The following is a 22,165-nucleotide window of genomic DNA, read 5'->3' on the forward strand; positions in this document are numbered from 1 at the left end:
TAGGTGAATGTTGTGAAAATCCTAATCCTCTAGTTGAGTAGACTTAGTTTTAGTCGTTGTTTCCCATGTGGTAAGTATGCGGATTTTGTTATGGAGGCTGGAATTTTTGGTGTTAAAGTGTCGAATTGATTGATTTTCAATGAATTGATTGGAGCATTTTGTTGAAAAATATAGGTTTGTGGGTTCCTGATAATACTTTAGAATGACATATTTTTATGTAATAATTACATATTTATTTTGAGTATGCTCTTACTAATTTGAGCTATTTATGGCTTTTTATCTTATAGGGACTAAATTGAAGGCAAAAAGGAAATTTAGGGGAAAAAAGTGAATTTAAAGATAAAATGGGTCAACATGCGAAATAGGAAAGAAGTGGTGCCAAAAATGCAAAGTGTGGAAGACTTTGGGAGCAAAAGTGCAAAGAAGAGATTTTATGAACACAAGACTCTATTTAAATTTTAATTATATTAGGATAATTGTTAAAGATTATTAATTAGATTTAATTCTATATTTTATCTTTATTTATCTTTTATTTATCTTTTAGAGTTTTAATTAGGAACAGACTAGGTTTCCTAGTACTATAAATAGGGGATGGAGTGACACAAATTTCACTCATCTTTTCTGTAAACACTCCCTCTCCCAAAAAGCTTAGCCTTTGTTCCTTTCATATTATTTAATAAAATTCCATTTTTATTAAGTTTATTTATTTTTCCCCAAAAAGTATGAGCCACTAAATTCATCTAGCCAAAGGTTGTAGAAATTCCCCAAAAAGGGTTCATAAGGCTTAGAATCCATGCTTAGCCTTCTCAATGAGTATTCATTGTTTCTTCGCACTACGGGACTGACGCTTTCGTCCATGTTCGTTCAAAAGTGATCTTTTCATCTTGTGCAAAGGCCGTCGCTTTTTATGTTTTTAGAAGGTTGCATAGTCAGTTCGTTAACTTATTGTGTCAGTGGTTGTCGAGCCCAAGAGACAAAATGGTGTGGCATTCGCCATTAAGAAGTGATGATCTAGTGTAAGATGGTCATATAAAAGTGATGGTTGGCTAGAGTCAGGTTTCTCTAAATCGTAAGTCTAAAATCTAAGCGGAGATAGTGGTGTAGGCGTCCTCTTCCACTATAATTGGCTTATTCTGTTCGAGAAGGGTCACCAAAAAGTCAAGGATTGAACCCAAGGTGGATCGATACAACTGGAGGCTGGAATCTCTCCATAAAAAATTCTCTTTCCTCTGTTCTGTTTATCTTTACAATTTTAATTTTAATTTTCAATTTAATCAAGCTTTAAATTCTGTTTTCTTATTTTTTTCCAGGTACGCAGGTGTTCTTAGGCACGACTTTGTCTAGAATCTCGAGGAATAGGAACTTGTGCAAATCCAGTCCCTGAGGATTTGACTTTACTTCTCTTATACTATTCTTTTAATTATTTTATAGGGATAGGATATATTTGGTGCTCTCAACGACACACCAAATTTTGGCATCATTTTTGGGGACTGATAACGTACTAATATTGTTTCTTTCTTATGACCAGATCTGTTCTAGGAATTCTTGCATTTGATTCAAAAAAAGAGAAGACTGCCAGAGCCAATCGCAAGGAGATAAAGTTACTAAAAAAGTTGTCAAGAGCGGTTGGGACTTAGAGTAACCCACCACTAGAAATTGATGTCGATGATGAAGTTGAGTCTAGTTAACGAAAACCTACTCAAATACTTGAAAACAAAAAAGTAGAAGTTGATTCACCAGAAGAAGTGTTTAACACTAAGGTTAACGAAAAATCGAATCTAGCACATCCACCTATGGCTCAAATGATTTGGCAATTGGTCGAAGCTCCTGTAGAACAACTACCATTGTGCATTATGTATCCTACCATAGATACTGATTTTGAACTAAAGTCAGGTTTAATCCAGTTACTGCCAACTTTTCATGGGTTACAAAACAAAAATCCCCACAAATATCTGAAAGAGTTTCATTTGGTTTGTCTTAGCATGAAACCTCAAGGCATAACTAAGGATCAAATCAAATTGCGTACTTTCCCTTTTTCCCTAGCAGATTCTGCTAGGGAATGGTTATTTTATCTTTCCCCTGAATCTATTACAACTTGTACTGATCTTTCTTGTTTGTTTCTCAACAGGTTTTTTCCAGCATCACGTGCAGCTGAGTTAAGAAGGGAGATCGTTGGGATAAGAAAAAGAAAATAGAGTGTCTTTATAACTATTGGGAGCGATTTAAGAAGTTGTGTGCAAGCTGCCCACAACGTGGTATAACAGAACAATCTCTACTCCAATACTTTTATGAAGGCTTGAAACCCATAGAGATGAATATGGTAGACGCCGACAATGGAGGGGCATTGGTCAACATGACTCCCCAACAGAAAATGGACTTGATATCCACGATGGCTGCAAATACTCAGTAATTCCGAGCCAATCTAAAGCCCACCAGAAGGGTTCACCAGCTAGGTATTTCAACTTTAGAAGATAAAGTTGATCGACTTACTAATATCACGAATTCTCTTTTTGCAGTAAAAATAGGACCAACCTGACTGTGTAGAATTTGTGTAACACCGGAACATACAACTGATGCATGCCCTAATTTGTGTGACGATACTATGGCCCATTTAGATGCTTTGGAGAACTTTCCTAGACCGTCCCAAAGGCGATATGACCCCTATGCAAATACATATAACCCAGGACGGAAAAACCATCCTAACTTGAGTTATGGGGAAACCTGCAATACAACCATCCATACCAAAATCAGTTTTCACAACAGCCGCGAGATTCAGGTACCTCTCTAGCAACCATGGTTAATAAATTGGCAGCTAATATGCTTGATTTTCAATAGAAAATCGAGGAGTCTATAAGAGAATTAACCATATCAATTGAGAAAATGAACTCATAAGGGAAGCTACCGTCACAAGGGAAGTTGCCATCATAAACGGAACCTAATCCAAGACAACACGCAAATGCAGTGACGTTGCAAAGTGGAAAAGTACTGGAACCAATTCTTGGCAAAAATCTTGGCCAAGATTCCTCTTAAGAATAGCACGAGAATGATGAACAGGTCCGAATGAAACTTCCATTACCTAAAATTCAACCTCCATTTCCAAGACGGTTGAACCAATGTCGAAAAGATAAAAAGGACAAGGAGATCCTCAAAAATTCAGAAATGTCAGGATTAACATACCACTATTGGATGCCATCAAACAAATCCCACGATATGCCAAGTTCCTTAAAGAGCTCTGCACCAATAAGCAAAAATTAACTGGCAATGAAAGGGTAAGCGTTAGTGAGAATGTATCCGCAGTGTTACACTAGAGGATGCCAACGAAATGCAAAGATAGGGTCATGTTAATACCATGCAAAATAGGCCATTTAGGAATCAAAAAAGCTATGTGTGATTTAGGGGCTCCATAAATGTCATGCCTTTTTTATTTATAAATCACTTAACGCGGGCCTTTTGACGAAAACAGGTGTTATCATTCAATTAGCAGACATGTCTATTGTGCATCCCAAAGGAATCCTTGAGGACGTATTAGTGAAAGTCAACGGACTTATCTTTCCTACGGACTTTTATGTGATAAATATGGAAGAGGATAAAGCTTCTGGTTCTTCAGACATCTTGTTGGGGTGACATTTCCTTAGTATTGCAAATACTAAGATTGATGTGTGTAGCAGAACCCTTACGATGGAGTTTGATGGAGAGATTGTGAAGTTTAATGTTTATGACGCTATTAGTCACCCGAGTGAAATCTTGAACGTAAACAGTGTCGACATAATTGACTAATTAGTAGAAGAAACTTTTGAGTCATCCTGTGGAGATAAATTTAAAATGATGTTTGATGATTTTGAATCTGTTAATGAATTATTGGCTCCTATGGATACTAAACTTCTACCTTCTATTGTATAGGCACTAGATCTAGAATTCAAACCACTTCCGGAGCATCTCAAACATGCATTTTTGGAGAATTATGAGACCATTGCTGACTTAAAAGGGTTTAACCCCTTGACAGGCACATATAATATTTTCTTGGAGGAAAAAGTAAAACCAAAGCAAGAGGTGCAAGGATGATTGAACCCAAATATGCTGGATCTGGTAAGAAAGGAGAATTTCCAAGTCCATACGAACGAGAGAATTCAACAAGAACATCTCTAATACTAGTTGGGGCGTCAAGCTAACAACGTTAAACAAGCGTTTGTTGGGAGGCAACCCAATTTTATTTTATTTTATTTATATTTATATTTTCTATTTTCTTTATTTTCTTGAATGTTAATAAATTTATCTCTCTTCTTATATATAGGAAAATTGAGGAATCGAAAAATTTAAATTTGGAAACAGGTGAAAACAGTAATGAAAACTACATGGGGAGTGTTCTAAACCTTTCTTTTCATTATATTTATTAATATTATTTTTTCACATTGAGGACAATGTGTTTTAAGTAGGAGGAGGCATTCCTCATTATTTCTGTCATTTTATCTACTATTTTTACTGTTGTGTTATTATTGCTGTTACCTTATGCTCGTTTCTACCCATATTTATTTTTTTAGAATATTTTGCCTCTTTTCATGCCCAAGATTTTAATCAGGAATTGGCCACTATTTGACCGACGAGCATGATTCTTGTCTACTGAGTTAATTATGAATGTGTTGGGCTGAGTAACTGGGGTGGGGTGCTTGGCTGTCATCTCTTTCGCGTAAAAAGGTTTAATATATTCTTAAGAAAAAAACATATATAAATATAATAAATTAGGAGTATGTTGGCTGAGTAACCGGGGTGGGGTGCTTGGCTGTCATCTCTCTTTGCATCAAAAGATTCAATATATTCTTAAGCAAAAAAAAAAGAAAAAAAGAAAAAGAGAAAAAAGAAAAAAAAAGTGATGTATTAATAATAAAATTGCATTTGGGGACTAAAGGTGGAAACAAATAGGATGTCTTGGTAAGTTTAGTAAATTACCTAATTTACATGAAATAATCCAAGTCTATTTTGATCTTTGTGTGTATTAATTGGAATACTTTTTCAGTTTTACTTAAAGTAAGCTAAAGGTTCTCTTTATTTTCATATGCATTAAGCCTAATTTTTATAAACCTTTGGAGTGATATTTCTTTCATGGAAAAATCTAAATTTCACAGTAGATAGGAACCATACTTGAGGGCAAGCATGGGCTAAGTAGAGGGATTTGATAATACTCTAGAATGACATATTTTTATGTATTTATTACATATTTATTTTGAGTATAATCCTACTAATTTGAGCTATTTATGGTTTTTTATCTTGTAGGGACTAAATTGAAGGCAAAAAGGAAATTTAGGGCCAAAAGGCGTGGATTTAAAGATAAAATGGGCCAATATGCGAAATAGGAAAGAAGTGGTGCTGAAAATGCAAAGTGTGGAAGACTTTGGGAGCAAAAGTGCAAAGAAGAGATTTTATGAACACAAGACTCTATTTAAATTTTAATTATATTAGGATAATTGTTAAAGATTATTAATTAGATTTAATTTTAGCTTTTATCTTTATTTATCTTTTAGAGTTTAATTAGGAATAGACTAGGTTTCCTAGTACTATAAATAGGGGATGAAGTGACACATATTTCATTCATCTTTTCTGTAAACACTCCTTCTTCCAAAAAGCTTAGCCTTTGTTCCTTTCATATTATTTAATAAAATTCCATTTTTATTAAATTTATTTCTTTTGATCCTAAAAAGCATGAGCCACTAAATTCATCTAGCCAAAGGTTGTCGAAATTACCCAAAAAGGGTTTATGAGGCTTAGAATCCGCGCTTAGCCTTCTCAACGAGTATTCATCGTTTCTCCACACTACGAGACTAATGCTTCCGTCCATGTCCCTTCAAAAGTGATCTTTTCATCTTGTGCAAAGGCGGCCACTTTGTATGTTTTGAGAAGGTTGCATAGTCGATTCGTTAGCTTACTGCATTAGTGGTTGTCGAGCCCAAGAGACAAAATGGCGTGGCATTCGCCATTAAGAAGTGATGATCTAGTGTAAGATGGTCCCACAAAAGCGACAGTTGGCTAGAGTCAGGTTCCTCTAAATCGCAAGTCTAAAATCTAAGTGGAGCTAGTGGTCATAGGCGTCCTCTTCCACTATAACTGGCTTATTCTGTTCGAGAAGGATCACCTAAAAGCCGAGGATTGAACCCAAGGTGGATCGATACAACCGGAAGCTGGAATCTCTCCATAATAAACTCTTTTTCCTTAATTCTTTTTATCTTTATATTTTAATTTTAATTTTTGCAATTTCAATTCAATCAAACTTTAAATTTTGTTTTCTTATTTTTTTCCCAGGTACGCAGGTTTTCTTAGCACGACTTTGTCCGAAATCTCGAGGAATAGGAATTTTTGCAAATCCATTCCCTGAGGATTTGACCCTATTTCCCTTATGCTATTTTTTTATTATTTTATAGAGATAGGATATATTTGGTGCTCTCAACGATGCATCAATTTCCAGTAGTGGAGTTGGTGGATTACGTAATCAGGTGTGTGAAAATAACCCTAAAATTCCATTGAAATTTGATTGAAAACTTGAAATAGAGGTTGTTTTGAAACCGTCCAGTTTCCACATGGCCATGTGTCAGGCCGTTTGAGGCATACGGCCGTGTGGGCCTTTTTGGCCAATTTTAGGAGCCGATTAAGGGTTGTTTAGGAAATTCGATAGTTGGGTCTAAGGACATTGTAAGGGTCAGAAAACTGAAAGTTTATTACTTAATTATGTACGATTAGCTCTAAAAGCTTGATAACTATGTTAAGCCAAAATTAAACTGTAAGTTATGTTATGAGAAAACTGAACAATGTATGAATGCATGTCATGTAATATATGCCATATGTGTATATATGTCATCTGTTTATGATTATGATATGTATAAATTATGTAGATGATATGTATATTGTGGGGTGGGATATGTTTTGATAGAGGAAGTATATATGGCATTACTTACTACAAATATGATGGTTAGATCGCAACACTATATGTATAGCAGCTCCACTACAATTATATAAGTGACATATCGCTACATGTTGCTGTGATTGGATGGATTGACTTGTGTAGTCCAATATAGTGTGATTGGCTGGATGGAGATACTGTGTAGTGGATGGGGATATGATATGATTTGCCTAATATGATTTAATATGATATGTACGATATGATTTAATATGTTATGCTACAGTATGATAAATCAATATCTGCATAGATTTTGATAAGATATGAATTATTTGAAATATGTTATTCTAATATAATATTGATGAATATGAAAATGTATGTTTTGGAATTATGGGCCAAATCGCACATTGGGCTATAAGCTTACACTCCTGTATGTTTTGTTTCAGGTAATCCTCCGACCTAACATTGGACGATGTCACAAAAAACTTGAACTTCACATTTTGATGCAGTATTTCATGGTTTTATCCTATTTGATTTAAATTGAACATTTCAGACTTTATTATGGTTTGTTTAAATTTTGGACATTTTATGATTTGTTTAGATCATTAGGACTAAATGGTTTATTACGCTAAAGCTTAAAATGGTTAACAATCCAACTTAGGGCAATTAAAATGAACTCTATGTTTTTCAAACTATAAGTTTTAAGTATTCACCGCTGCAAACTAAATTTAAGGATTTCACTAAAAATGATTTTGGCACGCTATAATTATAAGTGAAATAGCCTGAACTATTGAAATGGTCAATATGTTTTACAAAAGAGTGAGACGATGGAATTTTAAACCCGCTGGATTTGGTTTTTCTCCAAAAGAAGTAATAGTTTTATTTTATCTAGAATGTAATCTTCATAATTCGACCACAACGTCTAGGCTGAGTTTGGGGTGTTATAACTCTAATGTTTTTTTTGGAACTGCTGAGGATATGGATGTGGTGGGGTTTTGATCTTGAGCTATCTATTTTGTTGTAGTAAGGCTGCTTCCTGGGTCTCAAGTGCAGGGTTCTCAATTGTGGGAACAAACTTGTGTACTGTAGGAATTCCAACTTTTAGTTGAATTCCCTCCTTGTTCTGAGTAACAACAGGTTTACCTTCAGTTTCAACAACTTTGGGTTCCAAAGTCTTCCCACTCTTCAAGGTGATAGCTTTGCAATGTTATTTTCCCATGCTTCTCGAATTTTCTGTGTCATTAGGCAAAACACCTTGAGGTCTGCTTCTGAGCATATTGGTTAGTTGTCCCACTTGGTTTCCAAATTCCTCAAGGTTGCATCATTCTTTTCCATATATGCCTTCAACAAGTTCTCCAAACCATTGAAAGATTTGACTTGTGGAGGTTTTTAAACTTCTTGAGTAAATCTTGATAGATTATTCATTTGGGATGGCATATAAGATTTGCTAGGACATGAGCCTTGATTACTCCATGAAAAGTTAGGATGATTATGCCATGAAGAATTATAAAAGTTCGAATGCATACCTCGACCATTCCTATTCTGATTTTGGTTCCCCTTGTCGTAGACAGACTCTAAATTTGACAGGAAATTTTTTAGCACATGGTTGTACCCACAAAACACACATGAAATGTTCTCAAATTGAATTGGCTGTTGTCCTGTCATATGACCATTGAAACTATTAGTAGTAAAGTTCTTATGCATAGAGGACATTGAAGATACTTGAGCTGCTATAGATATAAGTGCATCAACTTCATTGTAAGACTTAGAAAGAATTGCTCCATTTGTAAAGGCATCTACTGCCATTCTTGTGTGTACGGTAAGACCAGTATATAAAGTCTCCATTTGAATGCAATAAGGAATACCATGGTGAGGACACCTTCACAATTACTTTTTGAACTGCTACCATACCTCGTATAAAGATTCTTTATCGAATTGATGGAATGTGATGATCTCATTCCGAAGTTTGGCATTCTTATTGGGAGGAGAATACTTCATCAAGAATCATTCGACCAATTCTTGCTATGTACTTATGGAACCAGATGGTAGAGATTTTAATCACACTCATGCTTTATCTCCCAAGGAGTATGAGAATAATTTCAGTCTCAAGTCATCTTCTGTAACTCCGATCAATTTGAATGAGTCCCTTATTTCCATGAACAAGCGAAGATGAAGATATGGATCTTTAGTAGGCATCCCACTAAACTGACCCACAATTTGTAACATTTGGAACATGAATGACTTTAGTTCGAATTTTGGTACCTCAATTTTGGGTTTAATAATACCTAGATTGAGCTCATTGAAGATAAGAACAACATATTGTCAAATGATGCAGTTTCTATCGTCGGAAAAAATGATAAAATTGTGAGCATTATAAGGAAATCTTCTCCTTGAACATGTTGGAGAGCATCCACTATCACTTGAATAACAACGAAAACTATTAAAGTAAAAACAAGATAAAATTGAATCACAAATAATTGACTAAAATAACAGTCACCAACAATTATGCCAAAAACTCGTCTTAGAATAGTCAATTGATGTGCAAGTATACACAATCGTTGACAAGTAATAAAGTAGTGAGTAAGTGTAACAGTCCAGTTTAGACTCTAGTCGGAATAGTGGTTTCGGGACCACAAATCTGAGTCAAAAAAATATTTAATAATATTTTACGTGCTTATTATATGTGAATTACTATGTCTGAAAGTTTCATATAAAAATTTAATCTTTTGTGTGTTCAATTTGATAAAAAGACCTAATTGCGTAAAATGTAAAAGTTGCCTACTATTTGTTATAGTGCCTATTGATGCGTCTCTTTAAATGTGAGGTCCCTATGTGGTTATCTGACCATGACTTACATTAAATGACTTAAATGGGCATTATATCATGATTTATTAATGGTTTAATAAAAGGGAAAAATTGGTATTTAGCATATTATGTTAATTAAATTAAAACTAAAAGCCATCATATTCATTATTTCTTTGTTCATCAACCGAAAATACAAGAAAAAGAAAAGAAAAAGAGCTAGATAGGGTTTTAACACTTTGAGCTTGGATTAAGGTATGGTTTTGATTCGGTTTTTGATAATTTCTACATTTTTGTGATCGTTACACTGTTTTCTATTAAGCCCATGCCCTAATTTCTAATTTTTTTGATGATTTTGAGTTGAGAAATTGATGAAACTATGAGTTTTATGAATTTTGATGTTAGTAAATGAAAGATATGTGTTGGGTTAACATATTTTGTATTTGAATTTTTGATGAATTTGAGTAATTTGGGCTAAATTGTGAAATTTGTAAATTGAGGGACTAAAATGTAAAATAAATGTAATATGTGGGCTTGTATGAGCTATATGAAAATCCTGCTAGACATGTGTATAAAGAAATTATGTGTATTTTGTGATTTTTGTGATTAGAGACTAAATTGTCAAAATGTGAAAATGTGAGGGTTAATTTATAAAATGCCCTAAATATGTGTTTTTGGATTGATTTGAACGATTTAGTGAACAAAAGAGTTAATTTTGAATTTATATAGATCAAGAATTAAAGAAAACGAAATTAGATCGGGGAAAGTCAAAAGTCGTCGAGTAGCCGATTCCGTCTAACCGAATCCATACGAGGTAAGTCTATATATAAAGAAATGTATTTGAAATGGTTTATTTATGCTAATATGTAATTGAACAATGATGAATGATAATCTGAGAGTTGAATATGTGATATTCGAGAAAGTATCAATAAAGTTCCAACGTCCGAAAAGCCTCGTACGAACCTTAGGAATAGTTAGGATACATATGTCATGACATAGGATCCGATATGGGTTATCATGTAAGACCATGTCTGGGACGTTGGCATCAACATATGATTTACGTGTAAGACAATGTCTGGGACATTGACGTTGTATTTGATTTTGTGTAAGACCCTATCTGGGATAGTGGCATCGATGTTTGATTACATGTAAGACCACGTCTGGGACATTGGCATTGTATGTGCTTTCCGAGCTATCCACGTATCCTTATGATTTCGAACGGTTCAACGGGCATTCTGAGTAAATGAATGACTATGTGAATATGTATCCGATTCAGGTACGTTTGAATTGTATACTATGTTTGAGAATGAAAGGTAAGTATATGTGCAAATGGTGATATATGATCTAAATATGTGAATTTATGCTATAAGAGAAAATGAATTGAGATTATCTGATATGCATAGGAACAAGAGGTTGGTAGTAGTATTTGGCTACAAAGTATATGTATTTCGATGATGTTTACATGGTTTAAATGTTAAGTTTATTTGTATATGGCTTATTAAGCTTTTGAAAGCTTTCTCTGTGTGTTTTTCAACTGTTTTATAGATATCATAGCTACCGGGAGCTCAGAGATCATCAAGGATAATCACCACACTATCAAACTATATTTTGGTATCTTTTGAAAATGTATGTATTGAAGTATGGCATGTATAGGCTAGATATACTTTGGATATGTTTAGTAATGTTTATATCATGCCATGTGATATGGCTAGATTGTGTTTAGATTTATGATTTGATTTTGGTGGTGTATATATATGAGTCTTGGTATATGATATGTGATGAAATTTTGGTTTGTATGATGTGTTTTGGATGGCCAAGAGAGTTGGTCTATTTGGTAAGTTTTGTTATGTGCTTATTTGAGAATTTGGCAAGTTCATAGTATGAGATTGAATGTTGTGTATTAAGGTTTATAAACCATATGTTTTGATATGATTTTGTCTTATGTTTTGGCATAAATTGGTAAGGTTCATAAGCATGAAATTGGTTACAATGATATAGCATGAATGGTTTATGTTTTGGTTGTGAATTGGTTGTGAATTTGGTAAGAAATGTTGTGGTTTGTTGATTGTAGGTTTGACCCAAAATGGGTGGCAAGTTGGCCTTGTAAATGGCCTATTTTTGCCCACACGGGCAGGGACACAGGCGTGTGTCTTAGCGTATTGCTCGAGGGCCATTACGAAATGAGCTTGGGAAGACCACACGGTCGCACACACATGTATGTGCTAGGCCGTGTGGCCAAGTCAGTTTCAACCACGGGCTAGACACACGAGCGTGTGACTGGCCGTGTGACCCAAGTCAGTAGCCTCCCTAATTTTCACATGGCTTGGCACATGGGCGTGTCTTGTGGCAGTGTAGACAAGTTAGTATGTATGCATTATTTTAACACGGCCTATTCACACGGGCATGTGACCTGTATAACTTTGAAAAAAATGTTTAATTTTCGAAAAATTTTGCATGAGCTGGGTTTAGTCCCGACCTTTTTCTAAAGCATGTTTAAGGTCTCGTTGACCTATGTAAGGGACTCTGTATTGATATATGACTATGAGGCTATGATGATTGTGGATAATGAATATGAATTGTTCTTAAAATGTTTTGATTCATTCGGTAATGCCTTTAACCCTAGTCCGGCGAAAGATACGGCTTAGGGGTGTTATAGTAAGAGTTATCATCTCCACATGGACTGTTTATATGAATCAAGTATTGCAAAACTAGTTACTAAGAAAATTGGTGATGAAAATAAATTAAAGTGATGGGTTTTAATTATATTAAACTAACTTAAGTATGCTCTAAATTAAATTAAATAAAGAAAGAAATAAGTATGCAAGACTTTAAGAGAAATCACAATAGCATGCATGTGTTAAAATAATTCTCCTTCCTAGCTTAGAATTATTTAAATAATGCTAATGATGTGAATGGTCACATGGAGAAGTTGTTATGACTGATTTGTAATTTTTTTAACAAGTTTGTGTGCCTAATTTAAATATTCTATGGACGGTTGGGCTTCCATAGCCGAATTGGGTTCTTTTCCTCCCTTAGTGGACGGTTTGGGCTTCAAATTAAGCAGCAGGCTTGTCCACTCCGGTGATCAAACTACGAAATGGGTCAAATTGAATTTGGAAGTGCAATAAACAATTTTAGGACGCTCCATGTTGATCAGCCATCAACCCATGTTTGCATGGCCCTTTCTGCAGGAAATGCTATAGCATCGAACATCGAACATGTGGCTTCAAGACTAACTTTTCTACTATTGCACCAAATTGCGTCAAATCGGCAAAAATATGTCAAATTAGCATGTTGTAACGCGTAGGTTTGTGCAAGTGTACACAGTCATTATCAAATAATAAGTAAGTATTGAGTTATCGTCTCCACAATGATTGTACTTGTGCTAAGTCACTTAATTTGTAAAATTATATTAAGAATTTCGTAAATAAAAACACAATATAGTTGAAAAGTGATGATTAAAATTAAATATATTAAACTAAATGCAATAATCCCTAATGCAGATTATCCTAAATATGAAAACTATATGAATGAAATAGATTTTAGCAAAATTAAACACCATGTGCAACAATTATAACATAAATAAACTAGGACAATTACTTTAATTAAACTCAACTTATTATCAACATGCTTAATAACATTTGGAAAAACATTCCATGGTAACTCGATCTTTCATGTGTTTGGAAACCACATTAGGTCCTTTTGGAATCCTTTACTTAGTAAATACACATTTTACTGATCCTTATTTACTAATGGTTTCTTAGTATTCGTGTGAGGTAACAGGGACGTGTTAGGTTTGAAACAGTTTAATCACACAAATTTAAAAACTATGTAGATAACAGAGCTTGGTTAGAGTTGTTATGCAACCTGCAATTTAATCGAGTTAGAATCTAAATTAAGCATGCACATTTCAATTATTCGGCCATTAGCCATCGTCTGGTTAGGATCACTCAGCTAATTTAGGTGCATTTCAATCATGTATGAAAGAAATACAGACTTGATTTTAATTGAAAACATGATCGATTGAGACACAAACATTATAATCATGAATGAAATAAATATTATTTAATCAAAATAATCATCCTAGCTTAAATAAAATTAAGCTAACACTGCTGTAAACAAGAACAAAGAACACATAGCAAACATTTTCAGATTAAATTAAGAAAGGAAAGATTAAACCCAGATCAAAGTGGCTATCACCCAAGACTCTGACCGACGAGGCTCCTTTGTTTCCTTCGCTTTGCTCCTTTACTGATGGCTCTCCAAGGTGGTTGACCAAGGGCTCTTTAAGAGGCTTAATAGCTAAAATCTCTATGATGAGATGATGCTCGGCGTGGGGAATGGAAAAGGCTAAGAGAATTTGGAGAGAAGAGAGAATGATGAATGATGAGGGATGATAAATGAGGTAATGAAGAGGTCATATTTATAGGTGAAAGGAGGAGGATAGTTTGCTCTTCAAGCATCTTCAATGGGTGGCTGGCCATGAATTGAGGAAAATGAGCTGATTTTTGCTCAATTTAAGTGCCACAACAACTTAGGACTGAGACTTGGCCAAGTGCAAATCTTCAGGCAAATCTCTAATTGCTTCAACATTGCAAAGACTTTGTGCAATTAAACCAAAAAGTGGTTTATGTGGACAGCCAAGTGTAGCCGAAAATTGGGTTGACTTGGTCTCCAATTTGGACGGTTTTGTAACCTAACAAAGCTATCAGACTTGTCCAAAATAAATCAATAAATTAGAGGACCAAAGAATAAAATTATCCAATTTAATTAATTAATTAAAACCCAAATTATTAATGAAATATTTTAAAATGAATTATTAAATATAATTTTATATTTTATTATTTAATTTAATCATGCATGACCCACTTTATGTCTTAAAAATATAATATGTTCAAATTCATATAAAATAAGCCATTTATTGTATGAAAACTATATAATAAAGCATAAAATCACATTTTAATAATTTCTATGTCCTAATTTCATATTATCACATATTTCATTAATTTATTAAACAATTACTTAGTTTTAACAACAAATTTAAGTAAAAGGTGATAAATTACATAGGAAAAATCCTATATATTTTTAGGTTTACACATGTAAATAAGTAAGATTATAAATTTATCTTTAATTTTGTCCTACTTTACAAATATGTAATAAAACTACAATATTTGCTATCAAAATGCTCAGAATTTACATGAATTATTAATCAAAAGGTGTTGTAAATGTCTATATAATTTGAGTTATCATCCTTATAACTTAATTAACTATCAATTCGACAAAATTAAGAAACCAAACTTTAATATATTTCTATATTAATGTCATAAACATTAAATATTAATCTATACGGACTCCAACATTGAAAATGAAGTTCTAAAATCACTATTTCGATAGTACTAAAATATGAACCACTGCATAAAAATAGAGAGATTAGAATTGATATTTGGGGATTAATTTTTCATGTACAAAAACAATTGACATTTCGCATGTCATGTACCTTTATATATATAGTAATATAAATATTGATAACTATCATTATGTTTTTCATTTGCTGATTTAATTTCGTATTATTTTTTATATGTAATCTTGAATAATTACAACATAAATCTATTTGTAAAAAGATTTCCCATTAATTTATACCTACTATTAAACTTGTCCCTAATTGATTTTTAATACGGAATTTAAGTTTTAAAAGCCTTACTTATCAACTCAATGATTTGTTTAAAAAGGTAAATTTTAAAACTATATATGAATTTTAGTTTAATGTGTAATTTTATATATGAATTAAGATTTTGTGAAATTTTGTACGAACATTTTAATTTGATCTAATTTCCATAAACTATTAACATAACTATTGATATAACATCGTTTAAGTTTACATGTTGCATACAAAAAATAATTATATTTATCCAATTATAAGAGTAAATTAATCTATATATTTCTTTAAACACGTATAATTAAATTAAAATTAAAATTAAAATTTCACGTATACATTTGAACCACAATTAAAATTTCATGTATATAGTTGTACAAAATCAAAATTCATATATCAAATTATACATTCATTTAAAGTTCATATGTAATTAAAGTTCAATTATTTTTTTTTTCAAATTTGATTTGTTAATTATCAAGCAAAGCTTGAACTATTAGTTGAGCTAAATTCGAGTGTTGTAATACTTGATTCAAATTCTCCATGAGCCTAATTAAGTTTTTCCTTTTGTGGAGTGTGTCTCTCATTTCGGATGAAACAGATGGCGACGTCATGACAAGGAAGAGCCGACGTCCTAGTGATGCAACACATTACGTCCCCACGAGAAGAACCAATCGTCCCGGCAACACAATGCATCGCGTCTCGACGAGCCAAACATGGTGTGGTGACGTGCTCCCCACTTAACTAGGTTTCTTCTCTTAGTTAAACACTGTTATCTTTTTCCAATCTAACTATGATTATTTTAGGAATGTTTTAGTCATATTTTCACACAAATTTCAGCCTATAAATAGGACTTTTAGCAACCCTATATATTTTAGAATAACAATAATAAAATTAATAGAGTTCGTGAGAATTTGGTAGAATTTTGTAATTTTGAGTTCGAGTTTGTTTGTTTCTCCATCTTGGACTCCCTTTTCGGTTTTTCTTGCCATTTTCACTATGTAACACCCATCACCCGTATCCAACGCCAGAATAGGGTACAAGACATTACCGAACTTATACACAAGCAATCATGCAAAACCGAGATGTAAATTTCGATTCGAGTTTAAAACTTTTCACATACATTCCTATTGTCCCCAAAACGAGCTTACGAGGCCCAAAACATACTTTGGAAGTGGTTCGGGACTAAACCAAGAAATTTAGGAAATTTTACGACACCTAGAAAATTTTTCATCAAAACAGGGTCACACGCCCGAGTGGCTTGGGACACGCCTGTATGGGTACGCCGTGTCGTCACACACGCCCGTGTTCTAGGCCGTGTGGTGAATTTTAATTTTCAAAATTTTTCATAAAATAGGTGTAGACTTCACATGCCCTGGACACATGCCCATGTCCCTAGGCCGTGTCTGTCACACGGTTGAGACACATGGCCATGTCTTTACCCGTGTGGACAAAAATAAGGTTATTTACCAAGCCATTTTTCCACCCTTTCTTGCACCAGCCTACACAACAACAAGCAACACCAATCCAAGCATATACATATAACCAAATCAGCCACAAACAAGATATCAATACATCATTGCACATACTAACATTTATCATGCATAAACATCACATACTTTCTTTTCCATTCATGCCAATTTCATCTTCATGATAAGCATCATCACATAAACATACCAATGACTAATAAGAATGATATTAGCCAACTTCCAATGGCCATATACAAAATGAATCATTAACCATTACAATGCCAATGCATTTGACTAACCAATATGACACGTAACAAAATGACCAAGTCCCTATACATGTCATACTTAAAATATTGAAACCAAGTATACCCAAAAAAATGTTTGATAGTGTGAATTGAGCTCCGACGTTCTTCAATCCTTAAGCTAGCTTGGCGATATTATAAGGAATGGAAAGAAAAAGGGGAGTAAGCTTTAAAGTTTAGTAAGTTTGGATGCAAATAATAAGCAACATAAATCATACATTAATCATATAACTACTAAACATAAGTTAACTAATTATCATCATGTATCTTAGGCTTAATCACTCATTAGCAATCTTACTAAGAGTTCATCTCATACTAAAGTCCATACTCATGAGTTTTACATACATACATGTACCAACTCATAACATAGTTGCATACTTTGTCAACTTTGACATACTCTTCGAGTTACCCGTTGAACACTTGGAATATTATCGGATACACGAAAAGTCTTGCACATAAGTGCCACATATGTAGCCAATGCTACTCATATCTCATAACACATAGGGCTCGCACACGAGCTAATCACAGGCCTGCTCACACAAGCTGTCAGTCAAGACGTAGCTACATAGGCTACTCACACAAGTTTTTAGGTATCCGTAACACATGCTGAACTACCCAGCCACCGGTAGGCATACATGACCAGCACCCGGATTCACATAAATCACATAACTCATGGTTTCCTAGTGACATGTCACTTGTATCCTAAACTATTCCTAAGGTTCAACTGGGATTTTCTCATCTTCGAAACTTCGTTGAATATTTCCATAGAAACAATCATACAATTTATGCGATATTAAACATTAAATACATAATACAACATTGCATTATTTACACATAAACTTACATTGGTACATAATAGTAGGAAATGGACTTAATCGTCAATAACCTTGTTCTTCCCCTGATCAAGGTCCGAGCTTCGTTTTTCTTGATCTATAATAGAAATTTTACTTATTTAATTATCACATTACTCAATGTTTTCTAAAAATCACATAATGGAAAAATTATATTTTTTCCCTTAAACTTTGACATATTTACATATTAGTCCTTAGGCTCATAAAATGAAATGTATCCATTTTCTTTGTTACCCAAGCCTAACTGAACCTAAATAATGCTTATAACAGTCCACATTTTTCATCAAATCACATTTATACTACCCATTTTTACAAATTTTTCAAATAAGTCCTTCTTATGCATTTTTACTAAAAATCATTTAGTAAAAGTTGTTAATCACACCTTAAACATACAATATCTTTAATCAAACATCAAAATACATGCATGTCACACATGGGTAAATTTTTAAACATGAACCCTACTTTAAAATAATGGTAGAAATAGGTAAATCGAGTTATGAGGACTTTAAAAATGTAAAAAAGCATTAAAAACGGGGCTAAGATGTACTTATAATCAAGCTTAAAAGTTGAAGAAACCCTAGCTATGGTCTCCTTGTAAAATTCAGCCAAGATGAAGAAGATGGACACCAATTTTGACTTGATTTTCCCTTTTTATTATTTTATTTACCAAATGACCGAAATACCCTTAAAGCATTTCTTTGAAATTTTTCCTAAACATGTCTATTTTTGTCCACTAAATTATCCAATGGTCTAATTACCAACTAATGACCTATAGTTTAAAATCTCATAGCAATTGAATACCTTTAACAAGTAGAACTCAACTTTTGCACTTTTTACAATTTAATCCTTTTGACTAAATTGAGTGCCCAAACTTCAAAATTTTTGAACGAGATTTTCACAGAATAGTTCTATAAAACTATAGACCATAAAATATATAATAAAAAATGAATTTTTCTACGTCAGATTCGTAGTCCCGAAACCACTATTCCGACTAGCCCTAAAATCGGGCTGTTACAAATAAAGTTTTCTTCGTCCGTATTTTTTATTCTCTTCAGAGGGGTTTGTTCACGTAAATTTTTGTATCCAATTTTCTCAATTTTTGTTCATGTTCGTTTCATAATTTAGGCAACCCAATAAACTAGTATCAGAGCTTGCTTCGAATTTCACATCCAACCTGTTCAAAGATGAACATGAGGTATGATATCGATAAGTTTGATGGGATCAAAAATTTTAATTTGTGGCAAGTTCGGATGGTGACAATTTTGGTTTAGAACGATCTAAAAAAGTCCATTATAGGGTAAAGGCTCGTGGAAACGAATCAAACAGAATGGGAGGAGCCTTGTTGAGAAGGCACTATTAACAGTTTAGTTGTGCCTTACTAGCAATGTATTGCAAGAGATACTTATGAAGAAAATGACAACAACTTTATAGAGAAAATTAGAAGCTCTTTATATGACAAAGTCCTTCTCAAATCACTTGGTATTGAAACAACTATTATATATGTTACGTATGGAGAAGGTGAGTCTATTAGGGCTCACATTAGTGAATTTGTAACTTTCCTAAATGACCTAAAGAATATCGAGGCCAACATAGATGACGAAGATCAGGCTATGTTATTACTTTGTTTTTTGCTCCCTTTATAGAAAACTTTCAAAGAAACCTTAATTTACAGTGTAGAGATACTCTCGTTTGAGGATGTGAAGGGAAACCTTTTGAGCAAGGATAAACTCAAGAATGCGTTAGGCTCGAAGAACAAGTCATATGGGCAAAGCATCGATTTTTGTTGTTAGAGGAAGGCAACAATCTAAATATTTGGGTCAAAGAAGATCAAGGGCAAGATCAAAATCTAGAAACTGCGACAAACAATATGACTAGTGCAAGAAGATGGGTCACATTGAGGTATAATAGTAAAAAATTTAAAATAAGAATAATAGGGTCGCCAAAAATGTTGATAGAGGGAAACAAAAAATTGATGTAGCCGATGCTAATGTAGTTGAGGACAGAGGTGATGATTTGTTGTTAGTGTCATTGACCAAAAGGTCTAAGTTCACACATGAGTAGATCTTGGGTTCAAGGTTTTCCTACCATATATGTCCCAACAATGACTAATTCTCCATTACAGTTTGAATGAATGTGAAGTTGTGCTTATGGGAAATAAGTCACCCTATAAAATAATCGACATTGGTACCATTCAGATTAGGATGCATGACGGGATAATCAGAACATTGTTAGATGTCAGGCATGTACCTTATTTAAAGAAAAATCTCGTCTCTTTGAGTATTCTAGAATAGAATGGTTGCAAGATCGTTATTGACTCAAATGACTTAAAATTATCTCATAGAGCCCTTGTTTTGATGAGACGACAAAAAGTTGGAAGCCTTTACATTCTGCAAGGTGCAATGGTGTTTGGTTTAGCAACAATTACGGAAGTAGAGGTGAGATCATTGCCATGTCTCGACGAGGACTCTTCTGATGTTGTGATGACATGTGAAAATTCCTTCTTTACTGATTCTGTTTCAACCTAGTTGTGGCACTTGTGACTCAGTCATAAGAATAAAAAAAGTATGACTATTTTGAGCAAAAGAGGTCTTCTTACAAGAACCAGAGTTGGAAATTTCTATTTCTATGGTCATTGTGTTTATGGAAGCAGAATCGAGTCAACTTTAATTTCACAGCGCATAGGACTAAAAGGACCCTTGATTACATTTATTCTGATTTATCGGGTTTGACTCCAGTTGTCCCCAAAAGACGTAGCATATATCTTCTAAATTTTATCGATTACCACTCCAGAAAAGTTTGGGTATATCTTCTGAAGCACAAGAATGAAGCCTTCGGGATCTTTAAGTAGTGGAAGACCTTACTAGAGAAACAAATTGGAAGTTTGTAAAGTGGTTTAGAATAAATAATGGGCTTGAGTTCTATTCAGCTGATTTCAATGATTTCTACAAATAGAAAGGAATCGAGAGACACCGCACAGTGGTAGGCATCTTGTAATAGAATGGAATAGCTAAACGAATGAACACAACTTTACTTGAGAAAGCCCGATGTATGATTTCCAATACAGGATTAAAAAAGGAGTTTTGGGCCGAAGTAGTTAATCTCGCAAGTTATTTGGTGAACTGGTCTCCACATCGAGCATTCGATGGAAAGGTTCTCGAAGAGATTTGGTCAGGTAATCCTTTTATTTACTTTAATTTTAGAGTACTCGATTGTCTTGCTTATGCTCAAGTTAATCAAGGAAAGCTTAAACCAAGGGCAGTGAAGTGTATTTTTCTAGGTTTTACTATCGAGATAAAAGGTTACAAGTTATGTTTCCCATAAAAGTAAGATCATTGTTATTAGAGGTGTTACATTTGATGAAACATTGATGATTTTGTGAAAAAGGGGTTCATCGAGTTAAAACACCATAAAAAAAACCAAGTGTTTTGAGCAAGGTGGAGCCAAAAGATGAAAACAGACAGTGATGTCACGACGTCATAAAGCCCTATGTTGAAAAGCCACAATGAAAACGGGTGATGTCCTGACAAAGAGAATTGCTATGTTTTGACGTCATGCAGAAATAATGAAACCGTCATTTCTTTGATGCATTAGAAGGTTTCAGAAGCCTTTGTATCTAGTCAGAGCCCCTTCAAGATTATAAGTTAATTTAGGATAGAAAAAGGTGCGAGATTAGGCCATCGCAAAAGTATTGGGAAGGAAATCTAGTGTCATATGCTTTAAGTGTTGCAAAGAGAACCGATTTAGCTGACCATTCAAATTATTTAGAGGTAGTTTAGGTTTCTGATTCTAGTGAGTGACTTGTTGCCATAAAAGAAGAAATTGAGTCTTTTCAAAAAAATGAGACGTGATAGCTCGTTATACCACCCATCAAAAATAAAATAGTTGATTGCAAGTGGGTGTTCAAAAAGAAGGAAGGATCGAGTCGAGATGACACTAGATATAAGGAGATGTTGGTCGCAAAGGGTTATAGTCAAGTAGAGGGAGTTAACTTTCATGATGTTTTCTTTCTAGTTGTTAAGCATACATCCATTCAGGCACTATTAGCTCTTGTTACATTATACAATCTCTAGTTAGAGCGATTAGATGTAAATATTGCATTTTTTTCATGGGGATTTGGAAGAGGACATTTAGATACAGCAACCTGAAGGCTTGAGGATTGAATGCAAGGTAGATCATGTTTGTCTTCTTCAGAACTCATTATAGGACTT

At 33.8% G+C, this 22,165-nt stretch overlaps 1 non-coding gene across 1 annotated transcript; it reads left to right on the forward strand.

The window, feature by feature from the left end:
* The first annotated feature begins 8,744 nt into the window (after window positions 1-8,744).
* On the forward strand, window positions 8,745-8,851 carry LOC128281237 (small nucleolar RNA R71). The gene has a single exon (XR_008271450.1). It is a non-coding gene; the product is annotated as a small nucleolar RNA R71 (small nucleolar RNA).
* The last annotated feature ends 13,314 nt before the right edge of the window (window positions 8,852-22,165 follow it).

Source organism: Gossypium arboreum, chromosome 9 (genome assembly GCF_025698485.1).
Source record: "Gossypium arboreum isolate Shixiya-1 chromosome 9, ASM2569848v2, whole genome shotgun sequence".
Lineage (NCBI taxonomy): Eukaryota > Viridiplantae > Streptophyta > Magnoliopsida > Malvales > Malvaceae > Gossypium > Gossypium arboreum.